This window comes from Manacus vitellinus, unplaced genomic scaffold, assembly GCF_001715985.3.
Source record: "Manacus vitellinus isolate BGI_N305 unplaced genomic scaffold, ASM171598v3 scaffold_82_pilon, whole genome shotgun sequence".
In the NCBI taxonomy this organism is placed as follows: domain Eukaryota; kingdom Metazoa; phylum Chordata; class Aves; order Passeriformes; family Pipridae; genus Manacus; species Manacus vitellinus.
The window spans coordinates 756,059-770,851 of NW_021940828.1; the positions used below are offsets into that span (position 1 = coordinate 756,059).

General features: G+C 42.8%; 1 protein-coding gene across 1 annotated transcript in view; it reads left to right on the plus strand.

Moving 5' to 3' along the window:
• PINX1 (PIN2 (TERF1) interacting telomerase inhibitor 1) overlaps positions 1-14,793 on the plus strand; it is a 61,863-nt gene that overhangs the window by 24,647 nt on the left and 22,423 nt on the right. The gene's annotated exons all lie outside the window — the stretch shown is intronic.

A 14,793-nucleotide genomic window follows, 5' to 3' on the forward strand; every position in this document is an offset into this window, starting at 1 on the left:
GAGAAAATAACACACCAGTACCTAAGAATGTGGGTTTGGCTACTGGGGAATAAACTGCACCTTATTTTTGTCATGTGGAATCCCTTCCTCCCAAGCATCCCTTGCCCTGGGTCTGTGCTTTAGAGACCAGCCATGATTTGTTTCTCCTTTTAAAAATATTTGTCTGATCAAAGAGCTTACTTTTTTTTTTTTTAAATTTAAAATAATAAAAAAAAATTCCAGTGCAGCAGCAGTTCAAAACAAGGAAAAGTGCTTTTTTTTTTTTGATCCTATCATAACAGGATTTGTATATGGAAGTGTGAACTAAGCAGGTGGTTTCCTGTTGATTTGAAAGCCAGGTGGGCAAGTTCTTGATGAGGAGTTGATGTCTCAGGCTTGTACCTGCCCTGATTTCCCTGCTGCAGGAATGTGCTTCTGCTGCCGGACCTCAGAGCCAAGGGGATGGTCCTGTGCCCAGAGGAGCTTATTCCTCTGTCTGGATAAGGTGCTATGTGGGATTGGCATCTTGTAGGGATAATACTGCTGTGGGAATAGGAGGGAAATAGCACCATGTGTTGTCTCTCAGAAATCAGGGAACAGAATATGTGTTATTGCCCTCTGAGGTGGCTGCTGGATCCACTCCCTGCAGAAGCACTGGGTGTTCACAGCACAGTTGGATTTTTGCTGACTTGGTGTTATTAAACAGTGTCTAACCTTTCTCCAAGGATGATTTCGGATTTCTGGCTCATCCCACTGGTTATGAAACTGCTGGTTGGTTCAGGTGGGTGAAGCAAACCAGAAGCTGGAGCAAAAGAAATGATTCAGCCTGAGAAAGTGCTTAAAATCAAAGAAACGAGCTTTTCCACTCCCATTCCAGTCTTTCAGCTTCTCTACTCGATCATTCTTCAGCTGGGACCGTTTGCTGCTTGTCCTCTCCAAGCAGGAGAAATCAGGGCTGGAGTGTGACTTAGTGGTGAACTGCCCCATCAGTGTCCAAGGTAGTCCCTCAGCTGAGAAAAGAGGATGAGTATGATGGGGAAGATGATCATGCAGTGGGGTAGTTGGTACCTTCTGTGCTCTCTTGGCTTTAGCATCATCTTTAAAATGATGTGTCAGTTTAAATTATCTTGACGATGATGGTTTATTGTTCCCCCTCACGGAATACTTTCTGGAAAGATTTAGTGTTAAGGATAAATATTGGCCAGTTTAGATTTGTTGAGAGGAGAGAGCAAGAAAGCAAGGACCTGTGGACCTGTTAGAATGGGACCAGAGGAGGACCATGAAGATGCTCCAAGGGCTGGAACCCCTCTGCTCTGGAGACAGGCTGGGAGAGCTGGAGGTGTTCACCTGGAGAAGAGAAAGATCCAGGTACACCTTACAGCCCTTCCAGTGCTCCAGGAGAGCTGGAGAGGGACAAGGGCCTCGAGTGACAGGCTTGAGAAGGGAACGGCTTCCCACTGCCGGAGGGCAGGGTTAGATGGAATATTGGGAAGGAATTCTTCCCTGTGAGGGTGGGGAGGTCCTGGCACAGGTTTCCCAGAGAAGCTGTGGCTGCCCCATCTCTGGAAGTGTCCAAGACCAAGTTGGATGGGGCTTGGGGCAACCTGGGATAGTGGAACACAATAATCTTCAAGGTCTCTTCCAACCCAAACCATTCTATGGCAGCAGCTGAAATAAGCAACAGAAATGGCAGTGAAGGGGAGGTCAAGCAAACCTGAGTTTTGCTGCGTGGGAAAGAGTTTAATTTGAACAGATTGAACTGATTCAGATTGAACTGAGCAGATGCCCAAATTTCCATGCATGTGCCAGTGTCTGAGCTCTTCCCTGCATTGAAATGAGGAATGTGACCTCTGTCTGTGGTGCTCAGTTTGTTCTTTCTCTCCTCAGGGGAAACTGGTTTTGCTTTCAGGTGTTTGGCTTTGGCAGAGTCTCAGTGACACAAACCCAGGGGTGTCAGTGAACCCAACCTGAAGTGTGGTCTGGCCTTTAAGCAGAAGTTGATGCTAAGATAATTAATTCCTGTGGAAGTTTGTTGCAGTCTCTGATGGACCTCCAGGAGGTTCTACCTTGATGAGTTTGCCCCTCAGGATCCAGAATGACCAGGGCTGTTTGGTGACCAGCCTGGAGCTACCTCAGCTGAAGTTAAGCACTAACACTTTGTTGGATGAACTTTAAGCTCCCATGAAAAGGGCAGGACCAGGAATGATTTGACCATGGACAGTGGAGTGGACAGAGGACGAGAAGTGTGTCTGTCCACAGCATTCAACAGTCCTGATTTAATTCTTTCTTATTATTTCTGGTTTACTGGGATTTATTTTAGATGTTCTCACCAAGAGCCAACTTTTCCCAAGTGCTGGGATGTGTTTTTGACAGCAGAATCCAACCCAGCTTAGGCTGACTTGATCACCTGTGTGTTACAGGTTGTTTTTTTAACAAATGAAGAGAAGATCAAAAATATTGTCTGCCCTAAAATCCTGTTTTCCAGAATATTGAAGAATTTAAATGTCACTCAGTGCTTCAATACTTGAAAGAAAATTATTTATTCTCAATACTTTTTTTTTTACAAAGAAATATCTGATCTTGGGAGTAGAAGAAAGTTACTGGAGTACAAGGTAGTCAAAGGCTAATGCTAATTAGGAAATGTTTTCTAGTTCACAGAAAATACCATCAATTTTTCTTTAATTTCTAAAAAAATTAAATTTTCATTTCAAATACTCAACCTTATATTTTGCAGTGAATGTTTGCTGTTAGAAAAATAGTAATTGCTACAAACATCTTGCTCTGGTCAAGTGCAAGCTTGCAGGTGCTGTTTTATTAATATTATTCAGTTAACCACTATGTCTCATAATGGAGTAAAAAGTCTTAGATGAGGAAAAAAATCAAGCAATTTTATTTATTATTTCAGATAATATATTTGTTTGATGCCTCATAATATCAATATGGCTTTTATATTTAGTGGAGAAAAAGGGGAACAGCGTTAAGTAATTATGCAGAAGGTTTTTGTTTATTCCTTTAACTCTTAACTATATTAAAGGAACACCTTAGTCTCTACCAAGCACTCCAAAGTGCCTGGAACACTTCCTAGGCTTAGGAAAATGGCTGTAAAGCCCCCTGGGTATCAGTGGATGTGGAATTTCTCTGCAGCTACTAATGTGTTAAGACACTAAGAAATTTGGTATGAAAGATATCAGTGTCCTGAATTCTGGTTTGGTACACAGCATTTCGGGGGCTACTGATTCTCTGTGTCCCTGCATCCAAACAAAAGCTGCTTCCTCCCAACAACTCCCAAATTATTTTAGAGCTCCAAATCTTTATTCACTTGCCTGGCTCAGCTATCCCAGTGTCAGGTCCTTAATCAGTTTGTAAACAACACATTTTGCCCAGTGGGTCATTAAGTTCTCTAAATATCTTCCTTTTCCATGGACTCGAATCTGTCCAGTGATGGCACCAGCTCAAAACTCAGATTGTTCCACGAAGACCACCAGAACAGTTGCTTATATAAACCTTTTGGGGTCACTCAACCTGAATCTGGAGCAGTGATATAATGAAACACGTGACTCTGGGGTTACCCAGTTCTCAAATTTGCTTCTACCTAAAAAAGGTTTTTCATCATGAATTGAAGGATGAACGTTCTGTGGGGAGCGATTCAGTGTTGGCCAAAGTGACCTGAATTCAGCCTTTTGATACCTGTGACTGTGCTGGATGGGAGCTTAGGCATTCATTTACATTTCATCTTAAGAGCAGTGAGAATGCTGGGCCAGCCTTGGAGGTGATGAGAGAGGATTGTGTAATCCTACACGTCAGCAAGCGACTGGAAGAGGAAGTTTTTTGTTGGAACTTGCACACTGAGAGGGCACAATGTCCCTATTTTAACTTCTGCCTTGTTAAGCCTTCAATTAATCACTGCTTTTAAACTCAAACTCTGGATTTGAGCATGTGATTTATTTGTGGAGGACATCACCCTGCAGTGAATCCCAGGAATGTGGCTCAGGTGAGGCACAGCCAGTCTGGAGTCAAGGCTCTTTGGTTCCCTTTCACCACGTACTGAGCAGCCTTGAGTCAAGTTACTTCCCTGCATCCCAATTTCCCAGTCATTAAATCTGGGGATTGATGGGTATGATTCACCCCCTGTAAGTGGTATCAGCCTAATTTATGTTAAATATGTAGTCATTCCTGAAGTGCACTGAAATATTTAGGTGATAATTGAGAATTTTGAAGTGCAAAGTGCCTCACACTGGTTTAGTTTCTCCTGATTGTTATTTCTGGAGAGCTGGAAAAGCTGCTTGAAATGTTCTATATGTGCTTCCCTCTTTTACCTTTTGAACTTCTCAGCCATGGTGCCTACATTGTGGTTTTAAGACATTGTAACTTAATTAAACTTTCAGAGATTCCTGGAGCGTGACTGTCTCCAGCTTTCCTGAAATCCCTGGAAAAGCAAAGCTGTTTACATAAAATCTGGATGGGGGGATGTGCTCCAGAGCATCACCTGAGGGCACGGCCGAGGGTGGGGATGGGGAACCCTGAAGATTTGTGGATCTTGGGGAGGAGAGGTCAAGCAAGAAGTGAAGAAGTGTCTTTACCTGCAGGAGTGTTTGTATAAGTGGTCAAGTGGAGCAGCAGCCCTTGTTTTGACAGCCAGGACTTAATGTATCACTTGGGCTGCTGATTCCATGACATCCCTTCATTCCAGACCTCCCTGTCCAGGCCTTACCAACCGGAGCACTTTGGGGTTGGTCGGGTTTTGTTGTTTTTTTTTTTAATAAGCCCAGTGTTTGTCGGTTACCAAATGGCAAAGGAATGCTCTGTGTAGCAACTGGGATGGATCCCATCCAAAGGCACGAAATGTGGCCTGTTCCTTTTTCCTGCGTTGTCGTAGGGAAATGGGCGTCTCCAAGAGACGCCCGTCGGCAGAGCCCTCGCTCTTCAGCAACAGGAGCCTGGCTGTTCTGATTTTAACACTTGCTACTAGAACACAGAGGTTTGTCACTCCTGGCAACTGGCTTTACAAAAACACTAATAACAATAAAGGGCTCCGTGCCCAGTCCTTGTGCTTGCTTTCTGGGAATCTTCCAGTGGAGTGGAGATGCTGCCCCTCAGCTTTAACCCACTCACAGCGTGGTTCGTAGGGTCCTTCTGCTCCTTCTGGGACTCCACAGGTGTGATCACACCTAAAGCCTTGCAGGGCTGTGGCAGATACTGTTCCAGTCACAGAATTAAAGGTCATTTAGTCTTGAAGCTTCTTTCTTCCCTGTGTTAGCAGAGCAAAGTGCTCTTCACCTGAGCACGGAATGGCTGAAGGGTGGGAGCTGGTCACAGTCTCAGAGGAAACCTGCAGGGTTGGGAACTAGGAAAAGGTATCTCAAGTTGATATCAGGCCACAGAACATTAGAATTTTGCCATGACGTTTTGTTCCTATTTTTCCAAGAAGCTTTTATGGTTAAAAGTTCTGAACGGAAAGCTGCAAAACTCTTTTGTCCTAATTAGTGACCAATTTCTGTGGTACCTGTAACTGTCGGGCTGGTAGGAGAATTCCCTGTTTTCCTGGGTCTGAAGTCCTTGAAAGAAAACTTGAGATTGCACTCAGGGGACAGTCATGGGGTTTAACACCATTTTGGGGCCCTGACACTCAATCATCTTCAGAGTGTCATCCAACAGGTGCCCACTTGTCTTTCTTGTTCTATCCTTCAGGATATCTTGTTGCTGTGGAGATCTGCTGATTCTGATGGATTCAAGGCAATATTCTCCAGTTGTTTCAGAGTTAAGCTTAATGCCTAAAGCAGAGGGAGATTAATCCTGGCTGAAAGGTTAAATATAGTGATGTAACATCTCAGAAGCAGAGGAAGAGAAAAGCCCAAGTGAAGGGCCATTTAACCTGCTTAAGGTGTGACCTGTGCATTTCAGAGTCACCTCTCTCCATTGAATATGGTGGTTTGGGACTGCAAATTTAAAGCTTCCACTAAATATAAATATTTGGTTTGAGCTTTAGGTACAAAGCTCTTGGTCTACATGCATATATTGCAGATATATGAAAGCTTTATATTATGTTTCTTTCCATATGGATGCTTAAATAAGGCATTATGGGTTTGACAGTTTCTGCCTTATATTTTTCATAGGATAGAATCACAGAATGGTTTGGGTTGGAAGGGACCTTAAATATCCTCTAGTTCCTACCCTCCTGCCATGGGCAGGGACACCCATTTTTGGTGCTATTAAAAGGGTTCATTTGGTTCACAGAAAGGACCTCAAAAATCTTGGAAGGGACCACATGAATACAATTCATTCTGCAAATTAATGCCACTTCCTAACTTTTCCATAGATAAATATGCCCTCTATCTCTTCTGATCATTTTCCTGTATCAACTTCTGCAAATAAAAACACCTTTATATAGGAGATCCAAGCAGAAATCCTTCCTAAGGCAGTGGCTTTATATGCTCAGGAATATATAGGCACTTTTTCCCTGGTGAGCAGCTTGGAATCAGTACCTGGCTCTTATTTAGGTGGGCATATTATTCACTTTTCTCCAACATTTGGGAAAGCAGGACATGCTACTCATTTGAAAATCATACCAGCTCCTTTATCACTGCCAGTCACAGTCAGCAATGCTGCATTCCCAGCTTGACACAGAGGAGGAGGTTTGCCCTGAATAAATACAGGAGATAAATGGTCTTTCTGTTCCTCAGAAGAATTTGGGCCACTTCTCAAAGTTGGTGCCAGCAGTACAGTAGAGAGTGGCATGGTTAAAGTTAATTGCCCTCAGATTTTAGTTAAAAGTCTAACTAGCTTGTCAGCTTTGAATTTATATTTTCACAGTTCACTAGGGAGTGATAATAGGTAGGCTTTGATGTAGCTGGCTGTTTTTTTCTTTGTATGAAATGCTCCAAAGTTTAGTAAATAAACTTTTATTGAGAGGGGGGCATGAGTGACAGCTTAAATCCAGCCAGAAGGATCAGGATATACCCTCCCTGAGGGGCAGAGTGGCAGCAGGGCTGGCCTGGTAAAGATTTCCATGGAACACCAATGCTGAGCTCTCTAAGAAACAGCTCATCAGAGATTTGTTAATTAGGTGTTACCAGAGACTTGCTGAAACAGTGAAGCTGTGATGCACAAAGCACTACCTAATTAACTCTTTATAACCCTGTAATACACTTGCTGGTTCTCTGTTCTGGGAAGCTGAGACACACTGGTTTAATTCCCATGGGATTCCCAAGGCTGATCTGAATGGCAGGTGTTTGAGAGAAGAGATGTGAGAGTGATTCAAAGCTCATAACATGAGATTGTGGCTTCTAAACCAAGAACAACATCTCTAAAGTAATTGTTTAGAAAGATGGACGTTCTGGCTTTAATTAGAACAAAAATATCCTTATTGTTTTTGTAATTGCTGGGGAGAAAGTTTGATGTTGAATATTGCTCTGTACCCCTCCCCTGTAGCCAGCTGGGAAGGACCCAGGCTGTTCATTCAGCTTTCATATACATGAACAAAAAGGCACATTAAAAAACACTAATAGGATTTGCTACATCTTATTCTAATATTATTATCTTATTCAATATTATCTAATAATATCACTCAGAGGATGGTGAGGCCCAGAGAAGCTGTGGCTGCCCCTGGATCCCTGAAAGTGTCCAAGGCCAGGTTGGATGGGGCTTGGAGCAACCTGGGATAGTGGAAGATGTCCCTGCCCATGGCAGGGGGTGGGACAAGGTGGTCTTGAAGGTCCCTTCCAACCCAAGCCATTGATTTTATTATTGGTTAACTTTCTATCCCCAAGATTACTGAGGTTGGATTGATACCTCCCAGCACCTGTTTGCTGGATGGAGGACAATCAACTTCCAAAAGCTGGAGGGCCCCCCTAATTCTTGTTAAAACCATTCTTAAACACTTTAAAAGCTTTTAAATACAGTTTTAATTCTTCCTCATTAAATGAGAAGGAATAACTTATTCTCTTGCTGTACCTGTTTCATCTGGTGATGGGCAAACAGACCACTGAGCTGTTGGAAGGTGCAAGTGGTTTTCTGGGAACTGCATGTGGTTGTGTTTTCCTGGATGGATGGATTCCATTCCCAGGATCTTATTGTAATAAAGACCTTGTCTCAGGGAGCTGCTATTTTCTGGAGATCTGTCCTTGAGCTGTTGTTTTCACTGCAGGGGGTTTTGCAGAGCGAGCTGGCTGCACTCAGACACGGAGATAAACTTCTGCCTTTGTACCTGAGCTTACACAAGCACAGCTTACCTGCTGGCCAACAGGAATGTGGTCTGGTCTTGTTCTGGCCAACCCCAGAGAAAATGGGAACATGCATTTGCAAAACTATTGGAGCATCCAGTTGCTCCCAGGAGTCCAACAGGCCACAGACAGGTTTGAACCGTCTGAGTGGGAAGTGACTTTCTGTTTTGCAAGCCCTGCAACACTGATTTCAGCTCCTGGCTGGTTGGTTCAGAGGGAATGTCAGCACCTGGAGGAATAGCTGGAGCTTTATCCGAAGGAAAAGTTGGGGGTTGTCCACTCCACAGTGGAAACCCCGAGAATAAAAATTTTATTGCCTTCAGAAAATTCTTAAAGGGGCATTTGATGAATCCATTTGTGAGGCAAACAGTGAAATAGTTCCTTGTAAAAATCACTATTGCTTTAACATAAAATATTAGAATCACAGAATGGTTTGGGTTGGAAGGGAACTTAAAGATCATCCAGTTCCACCCTCCTGCCATGGGCAGGGACACCTTCCACTATCCCAGGTTGCTCCAAGTCCCATCCAACCTGTTCTTGGACACCTCCAGGGATGGGGCAGCCACAGCTTCTCTGGGCAACCTGTGACAGGACGTCACCACCCTCACAGGGAAGAATTCCTTCCTAATAGCTAGCCTAAACCTAATATCTAATCTAAACCACAGCATATATAGGATGGCTTCCTAAATTTCAGTGCAGGCTGAAATATTGTGGGTATTTACCATCTCACCTTCTCTGTATTTGAACTTCTTCTCTTACCCTCTGTGTATTTGAAGTAAGTGAGCTTCACAGTGGAAAGAGTCAAACATTCCAATGTAACTTTTTTCCCATTAGTCTTTAGTAAAATGTATGTTTGAGTTATGGTGGAACCCAAAATTCTCAAATGTTTCACAGTTACTGCCTGGTGTCATAAGCACTGTATTTGAAAATTATTTGTTTGAGGGAGAGGATGTTGCCCTTGGGATTTTAATGCAAGGTTTTGAAAGAGTTTTCTCTCATGTCTTAAAAAAGTTTACATCTACTCCTAAAAAAGTTTACATCTAGTCCTTTAGGCTGTCTTGAAAATACCTGAATAAATAGAATCATAGAATCATGGAATGGTTTGGGTTGGAAGGGACCTTAAAGCTAATCTCATTCCACCCCCTGCCATGGGCTGGGACACCTTCCACTGGCCCAGGTTGCTCAGAGCGTCATCCACCAGGCCTTGAACACCAATAAAAAAAAAAATCTATGAATTTTTGGGGGGGTTTCTCTCCATAGGACTCATGAGGATTTCACACAAGGAATGTTTAAGCTGTCATGAGAATTTAAGGCTTGTACTTACATTGGGATTGCATGTTCTAACAGAGATTTGGGGTTGGCTGAGTGTGGATGGGGCTGTAGTTGGTTGAAGTGGTTCAGGCAGTGTCTCCTACAGACCTTTATATAATGCACTTCTTGTACAGTCAGGAGTTTATTTCCTCCTTTTCCTACACTATATAATAACATTTGTCAATACAGAGTATATTATACTGAACCCAATTCAAATACCAATTTGTGTAAGGACTGCAAAAACTAGAAATGCAGAATGTGAGATTGATCATGTAACTCGACTCGCTTCAGTCCTACAATGAGATTATTTAGACAATCATAATTGTTAATTGCATAATTATGTACTGCTCATTTCTCTGGAAATGGCACTCACATAATGAACAGCTATTCAGTATTTTGTTTTTATTTAGGGTGTGTCCTTGGTCTTTAGTCTTTATTTACTACATACAATTCAAATGCTGCTCTGAAGACAGAAATGTGAATTTTCTTGCTGGCTTTCTGTGTTGTTTGCTGCAGTGGTATTCACATCCCTTCTTTTCTGTGTTTCCTGTATGGTCTGGGGAAGGGATCAGGTACTTGTGGGGGACAATTTGTTGGGTCCTCAATAGCAAGTTAAAATCTGGAGTCTTCTAAGCAAGGAGAGTTCCTCCCTTGCCTATTCCAGTCCTCATAAAGTTGCTATGAGATGGAGAGGACACAATCCCAACCTTCTGATGGACAACAAGGCTCAAAAGCTGTATTTTTTAATAGTAAACTTAGAAGTTGACTGGCTTATGATTCTCCATGCTGTTACACTAGAAACACAGTCCCTGGCCAAATGATGGTTCCATACAATACCCTGCCCTGTTTCAGGAAATTAGCACATACCAGGATCTCTTCTTAGGAATTAATTTGGGTGCAGCTGCCCCATTTTGTACAAGGCTATAGATATCTGCTGATTTGGGGTTTGCAGGTTGAGTTACCCAAGACCTCAGCTCTTTTTGTTTTTATTTTGCTTCAGATGATTGAGTTTGAACTCAGGTTCACACACCTGGAGCTGGAAGATTTTGGTTCTTCACTATTAGATAACTCAGAAGTACTGAAGAAGAGACAGTTTTTGATGTCAACCCTGCTGCTTTGGTGTTCATTTGTTATACATGGGAGTGCTTTTCTCATTCTTCCATATACTCCTGGATTAAAGAAATAAGCATTATTTTAGGTGATACTATTCATGACAGCACAGTGGGAAGTTATTGCTTTATTAGAGAGGCAAATTATGCCTCAGGGAAATATGCAGGTCACATCACCTTTCATTTAAAAGGCTATTCCATATCCAACATGTCAGCAGACAAAACAGACAAATTTGGAACTTTTTTTTCCTGTTGAATTTAATTTTTTTTATGTATTGACACTTCTGCCTCTTTTTTTTGGGTTACAGTTTCCTATATAAGTAGAGTCAGCTCACAATGGGAGGGGATATAAATACCTGACTGGGAACTGAGCCTCTGGAGTTGCTCTATTAATCCATGCCATCAGGGATGTGCTTATATATGTCACCTTGTGAGCAGTGCAGGTGAGAAAATGGAGCACAAGAGCTTTCCATTCAAACAGTGTTTTCTGTAAAAATCCCACGTGATATTTTTAGATATTTTTATATCCTTTGGCTGCCTGGCTCTATATGTGCTGTCCCTGTGTATAATGTACACATGTCTGTGTGCCTGGATGTGCCTGGAAGTGACAGTGAGCACAAATAGGCAGCCCCTGTCTTGCTGGCGTGGTTTATTAATTAGACCTAATTGATTGCACTCATTGGGAATTCCCTGTGAACACTTCAAAGCACTCCATGCAGAGATTTGCTTGCTGGCGTGTGATTCCTGGTGCGTTCCTTGCTGTCATGTGGCTTTGGAAGACTTTGAGTCTGCAAAATACCTCATTTGGGATGGATCAAGGTACTCAGAGAGTGTTTAGACCCCGAGAGCTGGTGGAGAACTGTGTTAATTGCTGTGTTCCACTGGGGAGGACGGAGCAGCTCCAGCTCTTCATCAAAGGCCCACGGCCCCTCGGAGAGCAGCATCCTGCACACTGTCCCACCTCCAAAGGTTTGGCAGCTGGGGGGGAGAGAGGGACCAAAGTAGTTTATATTGAAATAAGCAAAAATGTATTATCCTACAAAACCCTCATTTTAATGTTTCTGTTGGCTTTTTAATTGGATACGGGGGGGAATTGGTTCTTGTCTGTGTCTGCCTGCACAAGGTGGCTCATCCCCATCAGCTGAGGGGGAACTGATTTTATGGAGGGGTTTGCAATCATCCCATGGCCCACAAATCAGCATCACAGAATGGTTTAGGTTGGGAGGGGTCTTAAAAACCATGTCATTCCAAGCCCCTGCCATGGGCAGGGACACCTTCCCTTAGACCAGTTTGCTCCAAGCCCTGTCCAACCTGGCCTTGGACACTTGCAGAAGTCAAGCTCATTCTGTTTTCATGAGAAGAGCTCTTTGAAGAATCAAAAGGAATATCATATTGTGGGCAGCACATTGAAGGGGGGATTCTGCCTCTCTGCTCTGCTCTGCTCTGGTGAGACTTCACCTCCAGCACTGCCTCCAGCTCTGGGGTCCCCAGCACAGGAAGAACATGGAGCTGTTGGAGAGAGTCCAGAGGAGACACCAAGATGACCAGAGGGATGGAGCAGCTCTGCTGTGAGAAAAGGCTGAGAGAAATGGGATTGTTCAGCCTGGAGAAGGGAAGCTTCAGAGTAACCTAATTGTGGCCTTCCAGGACCTGAAGGGACCTACAAGAAAGGTGGAGAGAAACTATTTACAAGGGCCTGGAGTGACAGGACAAGGGGGAATGACTTGGAGCTGACAGAGAGTAGGTTTAGATTGGATATTAGGAAAAAATTCTTGACTGCGAGGGTGGTGAGGCCTTGGCACAGATTGCCCAGAGAAACTTGGCTGCCCCTGGATCCCTGGAAGTGTCCAAGGCCAGGCTGGACAGGGCTTGGAGCAACCTGGGCTAGTGGAAGGTGTCCCTGGCCATGGCAGAGGGTTGGAACTAGATGAGCTTTAAGGTCCTTTCTAACCCAAAGCATTCCATGATTCCATGATTGTATGATTTGAAAGGCAGGACTGGCTGAGAAGACAACAAGCAGCTTGACTGGTGCACTTGGGTTACAGAGAGAAAAATGCATGTGAGTGTTTGCACAATGATCCCTTTACACTCCAGTTTACATGGTTGTCAAACCCAAACCTTTTTCCAGTTTCCCACCTTCCCCACAATTCAAATATCCCAGTAGTTTCTGATGTTTTCATTTCATATAAAACTTGTCATAATGGTAATGTAGCAACAAAATAGAGCTTGGACCTCACTGAAATACCTCAAAATGTCCGTGTTTGTGGATGGAGAAATCATTTATGTTTTATTACTGTGGAGCATTTTAAGAATAGCAACAGGAGGAGTATTTGCAGGTCAGGTAAAAGCTTCTTGTGCCAGGGTGTAAAAGCATCGATAATATGTCAATATTATGAGATTCTTCTCCATCATGTCACATTCCTGTGAAATCCCTTATCTTCTCATCCTCATTTCCCACTCTCCAGCCTGAACTCTGCTTTTGGACTGGATCGGGGCCGAAAAGGAAAGCTTTGTGTTTCTTGGAGAGCTGTTCAAGTTAATCCTGGAGAGCCAGAAGCTGCCCAGGTTTTCTCCCTTTCTGAGCTCCTCAGATACATGTTATCACACATTAACTTATCTTGATTAATTCTTCACAAGATATGGGAGCAGTTCCCTGGAGTTCTTGTGCAAATGAGAGGGACTCCCTATCTCCCCATCATCCTCTCCCGGCGTCAGAGTGTCTGTCTGCTGGCAGGACTTAAAGCCAAGGGAAATTGCTTGACATCACTTCAATTTGGGAATATCAAGGAGTTTGGCACTTGGAAGGTGAATTCTGCAGCCAGTTTTATCCATTGGATGGTATAGATCATGTTGACACATTTGCTTCACTGAATCCTCCAGCAAGACTTCCCCAGATGAAGAGGCAGCAGTTGGAAAAGTGAAGAGGCAGCAGTTGGAAAAGTTCAGGTTTTTCTTTTTTTTTTCCTTTTCCTTCTTTTTTTTCTTTAGCAGTGATGCCACCCTCCCATCTAAAAACACACTATTTCTGAGCATAACATTGTGATTACGGTGAATAAAAAATTATGGTGACTAAAAAATCTCTGAGCATAAAATGGTGATTATAAGAGAAGAATCCAGATGTTTTTCTAAGCCTGAAGTAAATCCTCTTCTGTGTAATATCAGCAAATTAATCAACACTGTATAGGAAGTCACAGTTTCAAACCCTGATGGTGTCATATCCACTGGTGTCATATCCAGGTCTGTGTGTCTTTAAGACAGAAAGTATTAAAATATGTCACTTTTGACTCATTTTAGTTGATGGAAACCTCCTTTTTCTAAAAAAAAAAAATCAAATTCAAATAGCCTACTTTCTGCTTGGGAAACTTTCTTCTGAATTGAGCTTGAAATGCTTTTTTTTTCCTGCTTTTTTTACAGAAAATCTATTTCAGATGTGTTTCAGACTTTAGCTTTGATCAGGAAACGAGTTGCCAATCAGCCCATTGAAATTTGCTTTTCCAAAGGAGACCAAAAGAAAAAAAAAAAAAAAAGGAAATATTTTAGGAAGTTCATTCTGCGTTTTGTTCCTTCAGACACCACCTCAAAGCCCCTTTGCCAAAGAGATTCCCCCTGAACTGCCTGGTGTCTTTTTCTCTCCTTTTTTTTTTTATTTTTTTTTTTGCTTTTCATTTTTGTTGTTCTTTGACAAGACTATCTGAGCTGTGTCAAAAAGGACCTCGCTTAACCAAAACACGAGCAGGGAACAATATCCAGCCTCTGATCCGCGTTTTCCTCCCGAGACTCGTGGAAGTTTATTTTGCCATTCTTGAGAGGTGGTTGCTTTTCCAGTCAGCTCTGCCTTTGATATCCCAGCTCGGTGCAGCTTCTAAATTTGTCCTGGCTGTGTTTTCTTTTTGAGCATTTTCTGGACAAGTGTTTCAACTCTTCCTTTCCTGTCCTGTCTGATATCTAGGGATAAACACACCCGGGCACATCCACACACAGGCTGTTTTATCCAGAATGCTGGGCTTAATGCTCTTGTTCTTTCATGTGATCTTGGTCTTAAAATACTTGTTTTATTCCAATTTGAAGGAATATTTGACGTTTTTGATGCCATCACCATAGTTCTTGTCTTGCCCAAGCAGCATTTCATCATCATTTCCATGTTTTCTTATTATTGCAGGGGATTTGAGGGAGTA